The 18,058-nt window shown below is 27.9% G+C and overlaps 1 non-coding gene across 1 annotated transcript; it reads right to left on the bottom strand.

The window, feature by feature from the left end:
- Positions 1-924: 924 nt before the first annotated feature.
- LOC123303144 lies at positions 925-1,081 on the bottom strand. Its single transcript, XR_006535578.1, has one exon. It is a non-coding gene; the product is annotated as a 5.8S ribosomal RNA (ribosomal RNA).
- Between the last annotated feature and the right edge of the window lie 16,977 nt (positions 1,082-18,058).

The raw sequence follows: 18,058 nt of genomic DNA, 5'->3' as shown, positions 1-18,058 counted from the left end.
CGACTTACCTTACCTACATTATTCTATCGACTAGAGGCTTGCTACTACCACCAAGATCTGCACCGATAACGGCTCCAGATAGCCTCACGACTAATCCTTCCGCGCACACCATCGCGACCCTCCTACTCAACGTCCTACATGATAAAAAATGCATATTTTCTATTTTTAATTAAACAAATAATTATTATTATTTTATTAAAAAAACAAATAATAAATTATTATATGTTTTTACAAAAATAATATTATTATTTTTTAATAAATTTTTTTTCCAAAAAAAAAAAAAAATAGATATATTAATGAATTTCATCATTCGATCTTTGAGTTTCTCAGGTTTACCCCTAAACGGTTTCACGTACTATTTAACTCTCTCTTTAAAGTGCTTTTCAACTTTCCCTCACGGTACTTGTTCGCTATCGTTCTCGTGGTAATATTTAGCCTTAGATGGAGTTTACCACCCACTTAGAGCTTCACTCTCAAGCAACTCGACTCTAAGGAAACTTTATCTATCATTAATAATATTATCACTAAGGGCCTGGCACCCTCTATGGGTATATGGCCCTATTCAGGATGGACTTGTATATATTATATATATAATAGATTTAAAAAAAAATCTTCCTAAACATTACATTCCCCAAGTGTCTGTTTATCAGGCACAGGGTTCAGTGCTGGGCTTATCCCTATTCGCTCGCCGCTACTAAAGGAATCCTTGTTAAATTATAAAAGAATGTTTTGTTGTTATAACAACTTATTTATTCATTCTCGTAATTTAAAAACGTTGACAAAAATAAAAAATAATTTTTATTTTTGTTTCTTTTTGGCATAACATTCATATTAAATAAAAATATAACATTTTAATTTAATAAAAATTTATATATTTTTATTATAAGTAAAAGAATATATTTTTCTTTTACTAATCTTTTAATAATAATATCAGACAGACATGGTCTAGAAATATTTATTTCATAGACCGCAATATGCGTTCAAAATGTCAATGTTCATGTGTCCTGCAGTTCACAAGTTGACGCGCAATTTGCTGCGTTCTTCATCGACCCACGAGCCAAGTGATCCACCGTTTAGGGTTAGCTTTTTTAATAAAATAATATACATATAAATATTATTATTACTTAAAAATAAATATATATTTAATGTATATATTAAAAAATATTAGTGCTAGCTAGATAAATAACTAATAATAATAATCAATTAATTAATCATATATTTATTATTATTATTAAAAATAATAATTATAATATATAATATTATTATTGAAATTATTATTAATTTATTTCAATACATAAAAAATGTGTATATAATGAATGTCTAATAAATATGTATTTTTTTTTTTTTATAAATGTATGTAAATATTTTTATGTAATTAATATTATTATTATAATATGTTCATTATAAACATACATAAAATATATATACATATATATTTGTATATTTATTTTAGTTATAACAATTATAATAAATATATATTAAAATATATATCATTAATTGGTTTCATTTTATTGAAATATATTAATGATAAAAATTTTTTATTGATAACAATTTATGATATAAATTATTTAACTCTTCTTATATAATTTTAGTAAATTATTTGATATGTTAATTTATTATATTATCATATTTACATTATTATCAAATACTATCGCTATTTTATTTCATTAACTAGTTTCATATATAGAAAATATATATGAAATATGTTTATGAATTTGTTTTTAATTATTTATACATTTAAACAAAAATTATTTATGACATAACATTATATACGTATCTTTTAGGTTAAAAAAGAGTATAAATATATATACATATATTTTTAACCCTCCAACTAAAAAGCCTTTATAGTTAAAATATATTAATTACTATATGTTTATTAAAAATAATTATAATTAATTAATTAATACATATGTAATTTATATATATTTTTACCATCCAACTGTAAATCTTATCATTTTTTAATTTTTGCACATTACAACGTAAAATATAAAATCTATATTTATATTTACAAAATATAATAGTAATTTATTTATTTGTAAATTCTAATATTGGATTTCTTTATTTTTGTGTTTTCTGTATATGCTAAATAAAAATGATGTTACCTCGAGAACCACTGTTACTCGTTGTACATTGGAATATGTAAATAACAGTTTTATTTTATGTATGATTCTTTTAATATACACAAACACACATAAAAAATACAATCAATTAATATGATATGTATTAATATATATGTATGTATATCATATATATAATTAACATCAATATAAAAAATAAATAAATAAATAAAAATTAAAGATAAAAATATTTAAATATATAATTTTTTTATATTATTTATTGATTATTCATCGCAAAATTACGTTAACACTCACATCAATTATTGTATTCCAATAATGGAGTACATATATTTGAATCAAGAATATTAACATAAAAAAATTATGTAAGTATCATATGACATATACGAACTATATCATATTATGTTTCTATTCATTATTGAAACAAATTGTTATTGATCATGATCGTTTTTGTCCTCTTTTTGAAAGGTATCTATCCATATAAAATTGAAGAAGAAAAAATGTGCTATATATATGATATATATTGAACATTCATGTCTCATCCCCAGACGTTATGCTGAGTTTGGTATAACAAAACTAGTATGCAATAGTATATCAAGCAGCTTGTTGATATAATCTTCAATATGGTATGATTCCACTGATACACATATTAATTATATTATTTTATTAAATCAACGAGAGCTTATCAATTTAAAAATATAATTTTAAATAAGTTTAAAACACAGATACACAATTATTTTGATACAAGCAACTAAGTATTTATGGTGTATATTTATAGTGCGAAATTTAACTCAAACTGGGCCGATATCTCTGTTGAAGGCATCGCTATTCGAACTTAGTTCCTATGGACTCACTCCTTTCAGTTTTCGACACACCCTCAAATATGAAAAATGCATATTTTCATAATCTTTCACATATATATTTATAATATATATGAACATCACTATATCATAATTGGTATCTGATCGAATAATCATTATAAAAAAAATACAATATTAATTCAATTTTTATTTTTATTTTTTTTGATGGCAAATCTTTCATATTTTACGGTCCTACCCGTTAAATCATACTGTTAAATCATATTCAGATAATTATTCGCTTAACCCTGTTGAAATTCTTTATTTCAATCGAACAACAACATTATATAATCTCCATTATATATTGAATCGCTAATATGATTGGATTTTATCATATCAACTTGCGAATAAAAATTATAATTATTCGCTTAACCCTGTTGAAATTCTTTATTTCAATCGAACAACAACATTATATAGTCTCCATTATATATTGAATCGCTAATATGATTGGATTTTATCATATCAACTTGCGAATAAAAATTAAAATTATTCGCTTAACCCTGTTGAAATTCTTTATTTCAATCGAACAGCAACATTATATAGTCTTCATTATATATTGAATCGCTAATATGATTGGATTTTATCATATCAACTTGCGAATAAAAATTAAAATTATTCGCTTAACCCTGTTGAAATTCTTTATTTCAATCGAACAACAACATTATATAGTCTCCATTATATATTGAATCGCTTATTTGATTGGATTTTATCATATCAACTTGCGAATAAAAATTATATATTTTTCTCGATTATAACATAATTTTTATTATTTTTAGTAAATGAATAATAAAAATAACTTTCGTTTGATTCTATTCATTTACAAAGTGCTAGCTAGATTTTTATATATATTTAATATATATATAAATATGTATACATATGTATACATATATTCTATTATTATTATTATATATATTTTATACAAAACAAAATGTTTTTAAAACAAATAAATATAAAAAAATTATAAAATTGATATGAAGAATTAAAATAAAAATATGTAAAAAATATACATATATATATATATTTTTTTTCTTTTACTATTTTATTTTAATTCATAAAAATATCCTTGTTCTAATAATTTTTTTTATTATTCTTATTGTTTTAAAAGTTGGATGGATTTTTTTTTTATTAAAAACAATACAAAATATATATATATATATATATATATATATATATATATATATATATATATATATATATATATATATATATATATATATATATATATATATATATATATATATCAATAATGATCCTTCCGCAGGTTCACCTACGGAAACCTTGTTACGACTTTTACTTCCTCTAAATGATCAAGTTTGATCAATTTCCCAGCAACATATCAGAAATATCAGAAATATTCCTGCGTACCAGTCCAAAGATCTTACTAAATCATTCAATAAGTAGTAGCGACGGGCGGTGTGTACAAAGGGCAGGGACGTAATCAACGCAAGTTGATGACTCGCATTTACTAGAGATTCCTCGTTAATGTGAAATAATTACAATCCACAATTCCAACAATGGTCGAATTTCAAATGATTTCCCAAATCTTTCGACTAAGGCTTATGTATCACATTCTGATATGACCATTGTAGCGCGCGTGCGGCCCAGAACATCTAAGGGCATCACAGACCTGTTATTGTTCATTCTCATATGACTTAAAAGTCATTTATCCCTCTAAGAATATATAATACAATAAAACTATTTTAACAATTAATAATTAAATTTTTATATATAAATTAAGAATTATTGTTTACAGCATAATTAGTAGGCTAGAGTCTCGTTCGTTATCGGAATTAACCAGACAAATCGCTCCACCAACTAAAAACGGCCATGCACCACCACCCACAATATCAAGAAAGATCTCTCAATCTGTCAATCCTTATTGTGTCTGGACCTGGTGAGTTTCCTAGTGTTGAGTCAAATTAAGCCGCAGGCTCCACCTCTGGTGGTGTCCTTTAAGTTTCAGCTTTGCAACCATACTTCCCCCGGAGCCCAAATGCTTTGGTTTCCCGGAAGCTCCCTATTGAGTTCAAAGAAGTAAACTTCAACAGATAGCTAGCTGGCATCGTTTATGGTTAGAACTAGGGCGGTATCTGATCGCCTTCGAACCTCTAACTTTCGTTCTTGATCAATCAAAACATTTTTGGCAAATGCTTTCGCTTCTGTCCGTCTTGCGACGATCCAAGAATTTCACCTCTAACGTCGCAATACGAATGCCCCCATCTGTCCGTATTAATCATTATCTCGGAATTCCGAAAACCAACAAAATAGAACCGAGATCCTATTCCATTATTCCATGCACACAATATTCAGGCAAAATTTGAGCCTGCCTTAAGCACTCTAATTTGTTCAAAGTAAACGTACCGGCCCATCTCGACACTCAATTAAGAGCACCGCAACGGGATTGCAATTGGGGGCTGTCACCGCTCTTAACGGTTAAACACTTACGACAAATTACATAATAAAAATATATATAATGCATTAAATAAATAATAACACTAAAATATACTTTATACATAATCTGTACCACCCACCGGTAGGACGTCCCACATAACATGCTAGTTAAACAATGCGAGCATTGAACCAACAGTGTAGGACACAGATTCGACTACGAGCTTTTTAACCGCAACAACTTTAATATACGCTATTGGAGCTGGAATTACCGCGGCTGCTGGATCCTCGTTAAAGGATTTAAAGTGTACTCATTCCGATTACGGGGCCTCGGATGAGTCCCGTATCGTTATTTTTCGTCACTACCTCCCCGTGCCGGGAGTGGGTAATTTGCGCGCCTGCTGCCTTCTTTGGATGTGGTAGCCGTTTCTCAGGCTCCCTCTCCGGAATCGAACCCTGATTCCCCGTTACCCGTTACAACCATGGTAGGCGCAGAACCTACCATCGACAGTTGATAAGGCAGACATTTGAAAGATGCGTCGCCGGTACGAGACCGTGCGATCAGCTTAAAGTTATTCAGAGTCACCAAATTAAACGATGCAAATTAAAATTTACACCGATTGGTTTTGATCTAATAAAAGCATTCCTTCCATCTCTGGTCGGAACTCTGTTTGCATGTATTAGCTCTAGAATTACCACAGTTATCCAAGTAAATGTGGGTACGATCTAAGGAACCATAACTGATATAATGAGCCTTTCGCGGTTTCACCTTAATTTGGCTTGTACTGAGACATGCATGGCTTAATCTTTGAGACAAGCATATGACTACTGGCAGGATCAACCAGGGAACTATTTGTATTTATAATATTAAATATATAATAATATATATGATTTTTTTTTTCTTATTATAAGATAATTAAAATAATTTTTATATAAATATTGTGTGCTCATATAAGAGTGTAAAGTTTAAAGTTTCGTAATATCATGGTGTCCATAGACATGCAAAAGCGTCATACCAAGCCATATACATGCCTACACCACCTTTGTTGAATGATACACTTAGAGTATGAAAAATAAACAACTTATACTATATCATACTATATCATAAATGTGATACTGTTGAACATAATACCACAAAATACAATATTTTATATAGATATACATTCATTTCATTGAAACTTACAAACACTATTCATATATCTCAAAGAGATTAAAGTCGCTGCTTCAAACTCGTAGCCAGTTCTATAAATTATAAATTACAAACCATAACTGGTGGTATAAATAGTACTTGCCCATTATATAGCTAAAAGATATTTAAATCATAGCTTCAAACTCGTATTGTCAGTTTACTACCGATAACCGTACTATATACATATATACATATGACACATACACAATATATTCAATTTATTATAAATATGCTATTAACAATCACCTATCTGTATAACATCTATTAAGACACTCTATTCGTATGGTACAGTAGTAATATGTTGTGATATAGATAGTATTCATGCACTTATATAGCTTAAAGAGATCAAACTTCTTGCTTCAAACTCAAAAATATAAGTTGCGTTAAAATGATTTAAAATGTTATAAAACGTAAAGATATATCAAAATTTTCGAAAAAAAAATTAAAAAAAAAAATTTTTTTCAGCCAAAAATCTTCGATTATGAACAAAAAAAAATTTTTTCTCTTAAAAATGAAAATTATCATATGAATTGTAAAAATTACTATTTATTATTCAATAAATACATATTATCAAAGATATTAATAAAAAAAATTTACAAATTTTTCATAATTCATATACACTTTTTTTTTAATCATTGAAAAATTTTTCATTGTTTATGATAGAACATCGACTATAAAAAAAATTTTATTTACATTAATCTACTTTATTATGTTATAAAAGGCAAAGATATTGAAAAAAATTTCAAAATTTTTATTTTTTATATATAAAACTTTTTATTGTTTATGATAAACATCGATTATAAAAAATAATTTTTTTTCAAAAAAATATATCATCTTTCATATACGATATGCGGTGACCGGTATATGGGTACCATAAGTACCCACAAATCATATTTTCAATAATTCTATTATAAATGATAAATATTGTGACTACCTAACCCAGACACTGTGACAACCATCCCTGACACGGGGCTAAAAGTCACAATTACCTTTTTTTGAAAAATGTAATATTTCGTCAATACAAAATGTTAGAGTCAAAAACTATTTCTTTAGTTGTTATCTAGATTAGATAAACTATCCATTGATGTATAAATGCTAATGCTAAACTAAGCCTATAAGCCTTAAAAATTCAAAAGACTGAAAATGTGACTTTCAAACCCAGTCTCCCCTACACTAATCAATAATTTCTTCTGTTTTAGGTACAGAATTTTACTTCATTTGGTAACACTTTTTCTATTGTTCTTTAACTAATTCTATTTTATAGTTTTAGGTTAAAGCAGGCAGTTATATTGTTTTAGAGGGTGTAACATAAACAATTATTATTATAATCTGGTAAATATTTTTTCGGATTTTTATAATTTATTTTTTAATTTTAAGATTTTTTAATTTTAAGGTTTTTTAATTTTAAATGTCATATAGTTTAAAATCAAATTTTTAACCAAAACCACAAAATAATCTTCATTTTCGTCAATAACGAAGTTTTAGCAAAAAAAAATAATTTTAAGGAGACCCCCCCCCCCAAATAGGAGGTGTAGTTTTTAACATTTACTACAAACCTAACAAATTTGGAAATGCGCCGATGTCTCTTCTTGCAAATATATAATAAAAATGATAAAATTTCTGAAAAAAATTCTATTTTTTAGGCCATTTTGCACCACTTCCGAAGAGTAAAAAATAATCTGTTTCAAAAAATATTTTGTGGTGAAAAAAAAAAGCCTTAAAGTTTCGTTGCTCGAATTTTTAAACCATGTAACAGCCTTTTTTTCTTAATTTTATTCCACTATTACAAAATAAATAAATCTGCCCATAATACAATTTGCGAAGCAATTGCATTTCTATTTGACATGCGCTAACCAATAATGATTTTCAAATAAACCACTGGTTACTGTTTCTCGCAATGTGAGCAATGGTAAACCTTCTACCTATTGCTTAGGTTTTTATTATAATTGATTTTTTTAATAGATTTAAATCTTTTTCAAATATAATGGAATTTTTTTTTTAGTATTATTTAAATGAATAAAAGTGATAATATTTAATAGAGGTGTAAAAGTTAGATAGTCAGAAGATCCTCATAATAGTAATTTCCAAGGAACTTTAGAAGTTCTTGCTAAATTTGATCCATTTTTGTCTGAACATTTGACGTCTTTTACACACTCTGGTAGTAGAAATACGTCGTTATTGTCTAAAAAAATCAATTCAATTCAATTCAATTCTGTATTTGCTCTTTTCCTATACATTGTTGTACGTAGAGTAAGTCAATTTCATATATAGTTTATCATACATAATAACATGTGTTTTGGATCTGTAATCATTCATAATAACGAGGATCCTGATAATAATTAAATAAATAAAAACATGATATGCAACTTAGAAGAAGTAGAAGCGGAACAACCATTCGGTCAAAACCGTTCAATATTACAATTATAATCGATCAATGGATAAATCACATTTATATAAGTTGACTGGAAAAACGGGTGAATTCCATATTTCTTTATGTTTCAAAAGACGTGTCAAAATAGTTAATATTAATAAATAAATAAATTAGTATCTAAAACCCATATCTTTATGTTTCAAAAGACGTGTCATATGGTTAAGAAATAAATAAATACCCAAAATCCAAATATTTATAATTAAAGAAACATGTCAAATAGTTAATATTATTAAATAAATATCTAAAATCCATATCTTTTTGTTTCAAAAGACGTGTCATATAGTTAAGAAATAAATAAATACCCAAAACCAAATCCCAAAAATAAATATATAGGTAAAATAAATAAATAGTTAAAACTCATATCTTTATATTTCAAAAGATGGGTCAAATAGGTAAAAGTTTTTTAACTAAAACTACTTACATCCCATCTACACGCACCCCAAGCAGTTATGCCGTATGACATTACACTAAAAAATTTACGTAGTAAATATTTATTAAAATTTTTTGGTCTACTTTTTGTCGCATCATTCGTAATTGGTAACAGATTTTATTTAGGTTACTAGACATAAGTCAATATAATTGTTCCAGCTATGTTTATTGTCAATTTCTAATCTTAAGAATTTGGCATGATCAACCAAATTGACTTCAGCGACAGGTGGCATTCCCACTTTCCCCCTCCTATAATTGATAATCTTTGTTTTTGATTTGTTTAGATGAAGGTTGTTCATTTCACACCATTCATTTATTTTTTCGATTGTCAATTTCACTTTACTATCTAAAAGATTTACATCTTTATCTGATACAATCGCTTTTGTATCATCAGCGAAAAGAATTATTTCATTATAAATTTCATCTTTTAGGAACATGGGTAAGTCGTTGATATATAAAAGAAAAAAGCAATGGCCCTTAGATCGAACCTTGCGGAATGCCATACTTAATGGTTTGCCATTTAGAATTATGAATCTCAACATCCTCCTTACTTGAACTCTCTGCCTTCTATTTTCCAGATACGATGCTACTAAGTTATGAAAGTGTCCTCTGATTCCCATTTGATGCATTTTATGCAACAATAGGTTGTGGTTAACACAGTCAAATAAAACATGTCACAGAAAATGACTGCCATATTAAGATGTTTATCGAATTTTTTAAAAATTATGTCATTGGGTGTGAATATTATCTCACTCGTATCTTTCGATTTTCGGTATCCCAATTGATAATAGGCCGGAAATTATCCAACATGTATATTTTTCGGTTATCTTTTTTGATTGGTATTACTTTTGTAAACTTACAGCGATCAGGAAAAGTGGCAGAGTCTATCATTTTGTTTCCTATGTCCATGATAGGATTTATTATAAAATCAAAAATAGTTCTAATAATATGGTTTGAAATATGGTAAATATACATTGATGTCTTATTATTTCCTCTTACAAAGTTTGCATATTTCATGTTCCGTTAGGTTTATGAGACCCGCAGACTTCATATTAGTTGTTAACTTCAATCCAGTAGTGTCTAGATACCGGTCTTCCCCGTGCCCACATTAATGAAATAGTTATTTAGTTCTGAGGCTATTTTAGAACTAGAAGTGACAACAGTATTGTCGGCTATGATAATGTATTGTATACTCGAATCATAATGTGTCGTCATTTCATTTTTTATCACTTTCCAAACTGTTTTTGGATCATATCTCAATTTTAATAGTTTTTCCATGATCGAATGTTGCTTTGCCCTCTTAATGACTTTATTATAAATATTTTTATATGACTTATAGAAATTATTAATCTTCCTACTCCCTACAAATTTACTAATACGGGCTAATTCTTTTAGTTTTATACTCGAGATTTATGCCCTTAGTGACACATTCAGGTTTGCGATATTTTTGCAGTTTGCTCTCGTTAGTGGGCAAGCCAGATCCAGGTGATATACAAATATATTTAAAAAAAACGTTAAATTTATTGTTCACGTCAGTTTCCAAGTAAACATCATCCCATGTTCCAGCTTGAAAAAACTCACGTAGTTTATCTATGTTATGTTTGGATAAGTTTCTATTAACGACCGTAGAAGAAAAACCAGTTTTTTCATTCTTAGGAAAACATTTACTAAAAGTTATTGCATTGTGGGCAGGGAAGGTAAAATCAATTATTGAAGTCCTGTATTCTATAAAGTTCGTTAGGAAGTTTTTTGTTTTTATTATCTAATAAAAAATTAATATTAAAATCACCACAAAGGACGTATTTTTTAATCTCAGAAGTTATTTTGTCTAACATGGTTTGTATTAACAATGAAGAAATTACATTGTTGGTTAAAAATAAAGTGATACAGCATATTTCTACTGAAATAAAATCTGCTAAGCATTTTTCTATCTATGTAGATTCTACGCCTGATATTGCACACATCGATCAGTTTACTGTAATTGTTGTCATATATGTTCAAGAAAATGGTAAAATCGTTGAAAGATTTTTAGAATTCACACCAAATACTGGCCATAAAGCTAAAAATTTTGAAAATGGTTTGCTAAACTCTTTGGAAAAATAGTTTAGGCATAAAGAATTGCCCTGAGCAATCTTACGATGATGCAAGTAATATGTCAAGAATGTATTCAGGGCTTCAAAAACGAATAAAACCATTAATTCTTTAGCAGATTTCGTTACTTGTGCTGCTCATTCTTTGAATTTATTAGGAGATCTTGATACAGCGTACAAAAAGGCTCAAAAGTCTTTCTCAAACTCGTTGGTCTGCTCGACATGATGCTTTTTATGCTTCAGAAAAAGAATGGGCTGCAATAATTGATGCATTGCACTATACTGAAGTACACGAGTACATGATCTGAAACTATTGGATTACATTGAAAATTACTGCATTTGGAAACAGCGTTGCTAGTAACTGTTTGGAATGTGATTTTAGATCGTTTAAATGTTGCCAGTAAAAAGCTTCAAGAGTTCAAGTGGATTTATCATCTGTTGTCCAAATTTATGGCTCACTTTTTTTCTTGAAGATAGCAGAGGTAAACAGTTCCTTCAATATGCAGAAAAAGCCAAAGCATTGTCTGACGTCCAAGATTATTATCGTTATGATATTCATCCCAGAAATATCAGAAAGCTTCAGTCGGACGAGTAGCGGGAAAATGAAAGAGCACCTATTTCTGGACAAGAAAATTTGCGTACAAATATTTGTTACTCAATTTTATGTATTCTAAGTACAATAAGCTGATTCGGAAAAATGCATATGATAAGCTTCATTAAAACTTCAATCTTTTGTTAATTTATCTGAAATTGATACAAATCAGTTATAAATCCAAGCAAATGAGCTCATCAGTAGGTATCCTGACGAATAATCATTTGGAAATTAATGTATTCATTTAAATTATGAACTTATTTAATGTGAGTAAAGTAAAATTATTTATACGAGGATAAAGACACTTTAGCTTTTGAAGATATAGATATTGCTCTACCTATTTCTTCAGCATCCCAGCTACAAATTGTTCAGGAGAATGATCTTTTTCCATAAAATAGGTAGCAAGGGTAAAAAAAATACTTAAGTGTAAGTATAGACCAAGATAGACTTAATGCTCTAGTATTATTGTCTATTGAGTTGAATTAGTGCGCGAAATTTATTATAAAGATATAATCGATGTTTTCGCGCAAACCAAAGCCAGGAATAAGAAAGTGATTCTATGAAAGTGAATGGTATATATACCAAAAAATCCGCCACTGCCTGAGGTTAATATTACTCTAGAAAATAAATAACCTTTAACGTAATAACTGTTCTAAGGCCCCAAAAGTTCCAAAACCTCAAATTTCTTTTTCCGAAATTTTGTTCATTTTTAACAACGGTTTGTTAATAAGCTTTGGCTTTATTTGGACGCTTCATACTTCTGTATGTAAAACAATACAAATCTTGTGCACGCTTAAAGCATGTTAGAATTACCAATACACGGTTTGTGAATGTAAAAAAATAAAAAATACACGGTTTGTGAATGTAATAATAAATCTTGACGGAATTTATATAGCAAAGAGTATAATTGTGTAAATATTGACTATATTCATTTCCAACAACATTTATTTGAGTTCACACTGAAAACATAGGTAATTAATATTATTAAAAGTATTTTTTATTAATAATAATTAATTCTAATTTTAAAAATGTGTACCATTTTCACCTAGCAAGTAGCTACTAGCAATATATTTTCGATATAAAATTCATTGAACCGAATAAACAATTACCTTTAACACATGAATATTTTCAGTCTAATGAAACATGTTGAATATACAAACTTTTTGTATTAATTAGAAAAATTCGTCATAATTAGGGAAAAATCATTAAAGGTATATTTTCATGCTGACGCTTCACGCTGAGTTTGAGCGTCAAATTGCTGCCATTTGGAAATACACTTAGCAGCATCATATCGTAAAATCCCAAATACAGTTTAGCATTTAATATAAAAATACGCGTCAAACATAGTTATTCAATATCGAAAGTCGATATTTCGAGATATTCATACTAAAAGTATTATCCTAAGTTCATTCTTAATAAAACACTTAGTAATGATAAAAAGTTGAATATAATTTTATTTAGCCAGTACTCTCAAAATCAATCCTGAGAAAAAAGGATTAACATCTCGAAATATCGACTTTCGATATTGATTAAATTTTTTTGACGCTTATTGTTCAAATTTGACACTAACGCTTGACGCTGAACATAATTCTATTTTATTTATCTATGTGAAACCCTAATTTGACGCTGAAAGTCAGCGTCAAGCGTCATCATGAGGATACATGTTAAGAGTTTTTTCGACATTTGATTTTTTCAATTTGATGCTTTGATTCGAGTTTTTGCCGTTTTTCCGGGGAAATTTTGTCGAGGGATACAGTGACGATACTGTTTTTCCAATATAGTAGCATCGAGTTACTGGATTTTGGTGCTTAACTTCATACCAACCCCGCCTGATAATATAAAAAAGGTCAAATGAGGTGCCAAAGTTTGTGAATAATACAAAAAATATTCAAAAGAAATTTTTATGAGAGAAAAAAAAAAACTAACGAGAAGTTATTTAAAAATCTAATTTTTGAATTTTGAAATCTACAGTCCTTAAAACGAACTTTATCTCATTTTTTTTATGAGAAACAAATCTAAAAGTATTATATCAGAAGTATCGTTCACACGCCGATGTAATTTACTTTCAAGTAGCGGTAGATTCATAAAAATACTACCAAGAGGCTGATGACACTAGCAGATAATTCTGTCATAGATATGTTCATCATTTTTATAGATTGAATTTTAAAGAAAATAAAATATTATTTAAGATATTAAAGAGTTCAGTACTTTCAACTTAAAGTTCCAAAACAAAAAACAAAAAAAAAGATTTACTATATATTCGACTGTATTCTGAATTAATATTTATTGATCAATTGTCTGTCGTTCCGACGTTCGTGGCAAATCTTTCTTCATAAAGCAAAACTTCATGCAACGATGTTGTTTCAGTATTAATAATACTGATTACAATAATTTGTAATTATATTATATAACAATAAAATTTAATCGAAAATAGTGCAATATTAATGACTAACAGTTCATTTTTCAACATTATATACATTATTCAAATTAAGATGAGCATTTCTGTGGGCTGTATTATGCATTTTGTTAAAACATTAGTGTACCTAAAACTGAAGAAATTATTAATTAGTGTACCTAAAACAAAAGAATTCTTTATAATTTTGCTTACTTCCATTTCATTTTATTATTTATTTTATATTTTTATTCTGTTTTAGGTACACTAACTAATAATTTCTTTTGTTTTAGGTACACTAATTAATAATTTCTTCTGTTTTAGGTACACCAATCAATAATTTCTTCTGTTTTAGGTACACCATTTTACTTCATTTGGTAATACTTATTCTATTGTTCTTTGATTATTTCTATTTTTATTTTTTTGTTTTTAATTTGCTTATTTTCATTTGATTTTATTTTGGTTTGTTACAGGTTTTTTAAATTCTAATTATTCTGTTTTAGGTATACCGAGGATACAAAATTTTTTAAGTTGTTGGTAATCTATTTTTCTCTTAATTTTTTGATTTCTGGTTTTTTTATTTTTTTATTTAATATTTACAACTTTTCTTATTAATCTTTTATTTTCATGCTTAATCCTTTAGTTTGTTTGATATATTCTTAACGATAATCCTACCTTAGGATTTTAACTTTTACTTGAAAGCAGGCAGTTATATTTTTTTAAAGGGTGTAACATAAAGATTTATTATTATAATCTGGTAAATAATTTTATTTTAATTTTAAGGGTAATATTTTATTATTATTTGTTTCAGGATGAAGCGTCTTTTTTCGGATTTTTGTAATTTATTTGTAATTTTAAGATTTTTTAATTTTAAGAGGTTTAATGCTACTGAAGAGGATTGCCAAAGCAATCGAAACCGGTCTAGCTAATTAATAATAATTTTATAATCTAGCTAAATGTTTTTATTGTGGGTCCTTAAGGGGATATATTTTAACAAAATGCATTATATACATTAATTGTTGAAAAATTTATTAAAACACTTCAGAAATTGTCAAATTCATAGTATTTTTGCACAGTTCCATTCAATATATTGCAACTCTTACTTCCATTCAATCGAATTCTTTCATTACATTCGAATTAAAAAAAGTAAAATGGCTTCTTTGATGGCCAAGCACTGAACATTGCGGCAGGTATATTGGAAATTGGGTCTGGAAATACCTTAAACCATTAGCTCTTGTAAACTGGAGAGAAGCACATTTCACCAATCTGATTAATCAAAATTGTATTATTATTGGTAAGGATATCCCATATTGTTTGAATGATTGAAGGAAAGAGATGGGATAATTTTATACATTTTGGAAACTAATTTTATTGGGTACTAGCTTTTGCCCACGGCTTTGCTCGTGATTATGATTCATTTTAATATATTCCAAAAATGATTCATTTAATGAATCGTTGATTCATTAGAGACCAATTTTACTTACATCACCTTTGAAAACAATGTGGCATTCATCCATGGAGTTCGCTGTGCTCCTTTAAGGAATAAAATAAAAGTGTGATACAGTATACTTCTTTCTCAAACCATGAGCACATATATCAATTTGTACAATCCTACCTTAAAAAATGACAAACTTTTTTCCCTATTTTAGCCCTTTGAACAATGAATTTCTTGAAAACAGTAAATAGTACAGTAAACTTTTCTTTTTAACCATGAGCTCATATACCATTTTTTGCAATTCTAACTTCAAAATTGATAAAGTTTAATGCAAACTTTCAACCCTACTTTGAACCCCTCACAGAATAAATTTAAAAAAATACATGCAATAAAAGAGACGGTGTATACTTGATCTTCACCCATCTACTCCGTGGAATGAAGCTGAAAATAGGAAAATTTTGGAAATAAGCTCTACTTACCATTCTATTCAAAATCTATACCATGCCGAAGGGCGCTTTTTATCCTAAGGGGGTGAAAACTACCCCTTATTGAAAAAATACTATAAAAATTAATAAAAAGTGTTTTAAGGGCTTTGTAAGAGTGGGGAATGATAAATCATGTTGAATATGAGTTATGCCATGATTTATCATCACAAGCATAATTTTCAGAATGTTTCAACCCTTAATAATTACCATAAATTACGATGAAAAAAACGATTTTTCGACATTTTCACAAGATTCAATGCTTAAAACTCATGGGATTTTTTGAAATTTTGTAATTAAGCTCTACAAACCATCCTCTTCAAAATCTACCCTATGCCGATGTTTTATTTTTTCAATTAAGGGAGAAAACTACCCCTTATTAGAAAAATGCAATAAAAACAATTTAAAAGTGTTTCAAAGTGCTTTGCAGGATTGAGTATAATAAATTATGTTAAAAATGCTTTGAAACATCATTCAATCCCAAAAAACATCCCCTTTATCCGTAGATCATCCCTTGTATTTATCAAAATGAATAAAAATAACAAATTTATCTTATTTATCGTTTACTTTTTTGCAATTTTGTAATTAGGCTTTACTTACAATCCTCTTGAAAGCCTGCCTCTCCCAAAGTGTAGTTTTTGCCCTTAGAGGGGAAAACTACCCTTTATAAAAAAAATTTATAAAAAATAAATAAAAAGTGGTTTAAATTGCTTTGCTGGATTAGGTAATAATAAATCTTTGATTTTTAAATAAAGATGCAATTGAAATTTCACATAAAATTGTGTAACTTACGAAGGAATAAGATACATACTTTTATGTGAAATTTCAATTGCATCTCTATTTAAAAATCAAAGATTTATTATTACCTAATCCAGCAAAGCAATTTAAACCACTTTTTATTTATTTTTTACACATTTTTTTTATAAAGGGTAGCTTTTCCCTCTAAGGGCAAAAAGTACACTTTGGGAGAGATTGGCTTTGAAGAGGATTGTAAGTAGAGCCTGTTCTGTTGTGTGCATGCAGAGAGTGGGAGTTTTGTTGCACACATATGTATAATACCTCTCACTTAGATGCATTGCTTAACGCATGTGTTCTGTCATACTAGTGATATACTCATCTAGATGGTACAAAAACACATAGTATACGTTTTGTCATCATATAGGTGCTATAAATTTACTTTGCTCTAAAAAGCTTAAAAAATTTTTTTTGGTTTTTTTGCGATAACTTCCGTAATTTTTCATCGATTTTGATTTTTCAAAAAGCATTTGGAAGTTAATTTTAAGGACTATAATATCTGAAAGGCATCTTTTTATAACCCTTAGTTTTGAAAAGGTAAAGGGTCAAAAGGCTCAAAACATGGGATGTTCACGCGGGTATGCGAACTTAGAACGTTAATATCTCCGTTAAATTTCATCTTAAAAAAACAAAAAGAGAATGAAAATGTTTGTTAAAAATAGGCCTACATTTTTGTTACCAAGTATGTTTTTCGTAACTGTAGTAGTTTTTTAGTTATTTCGAAAAAAAACAAATTTTTGATTATATTCGAAAATTTTAAAAAAGTTGATCGTGCCTATTTCTAAAAATAAGTCTTCAAATCCAGTGAAATTTCTTGATCACATATTCTAGACTCAAATGAAGTGAATTGTGCAAGGAAATTGATTTATTACAATTTAAGTGAAAATGGTACCCATCCTGTGT

Source organism: Chrysoperla carnea, chromosome X (assembly GCF_905475395.1).
Source record: "Chrysoperla carnea chromosome X, inChrCarn1.1, whole genome shotgun sequence".
Lineage (NCBI taxonomy): Eukaryota > Metazoa > Arthropoda > Insecta > Neuroptera > Chrysopidae > Chrysoperla > Chrysoperla carnea.
The sequence above is the reverse complement of the archived record's forward strand: the minus strand, read 5'-3'. Positions and strand labels throughout refer to the sequence as shown.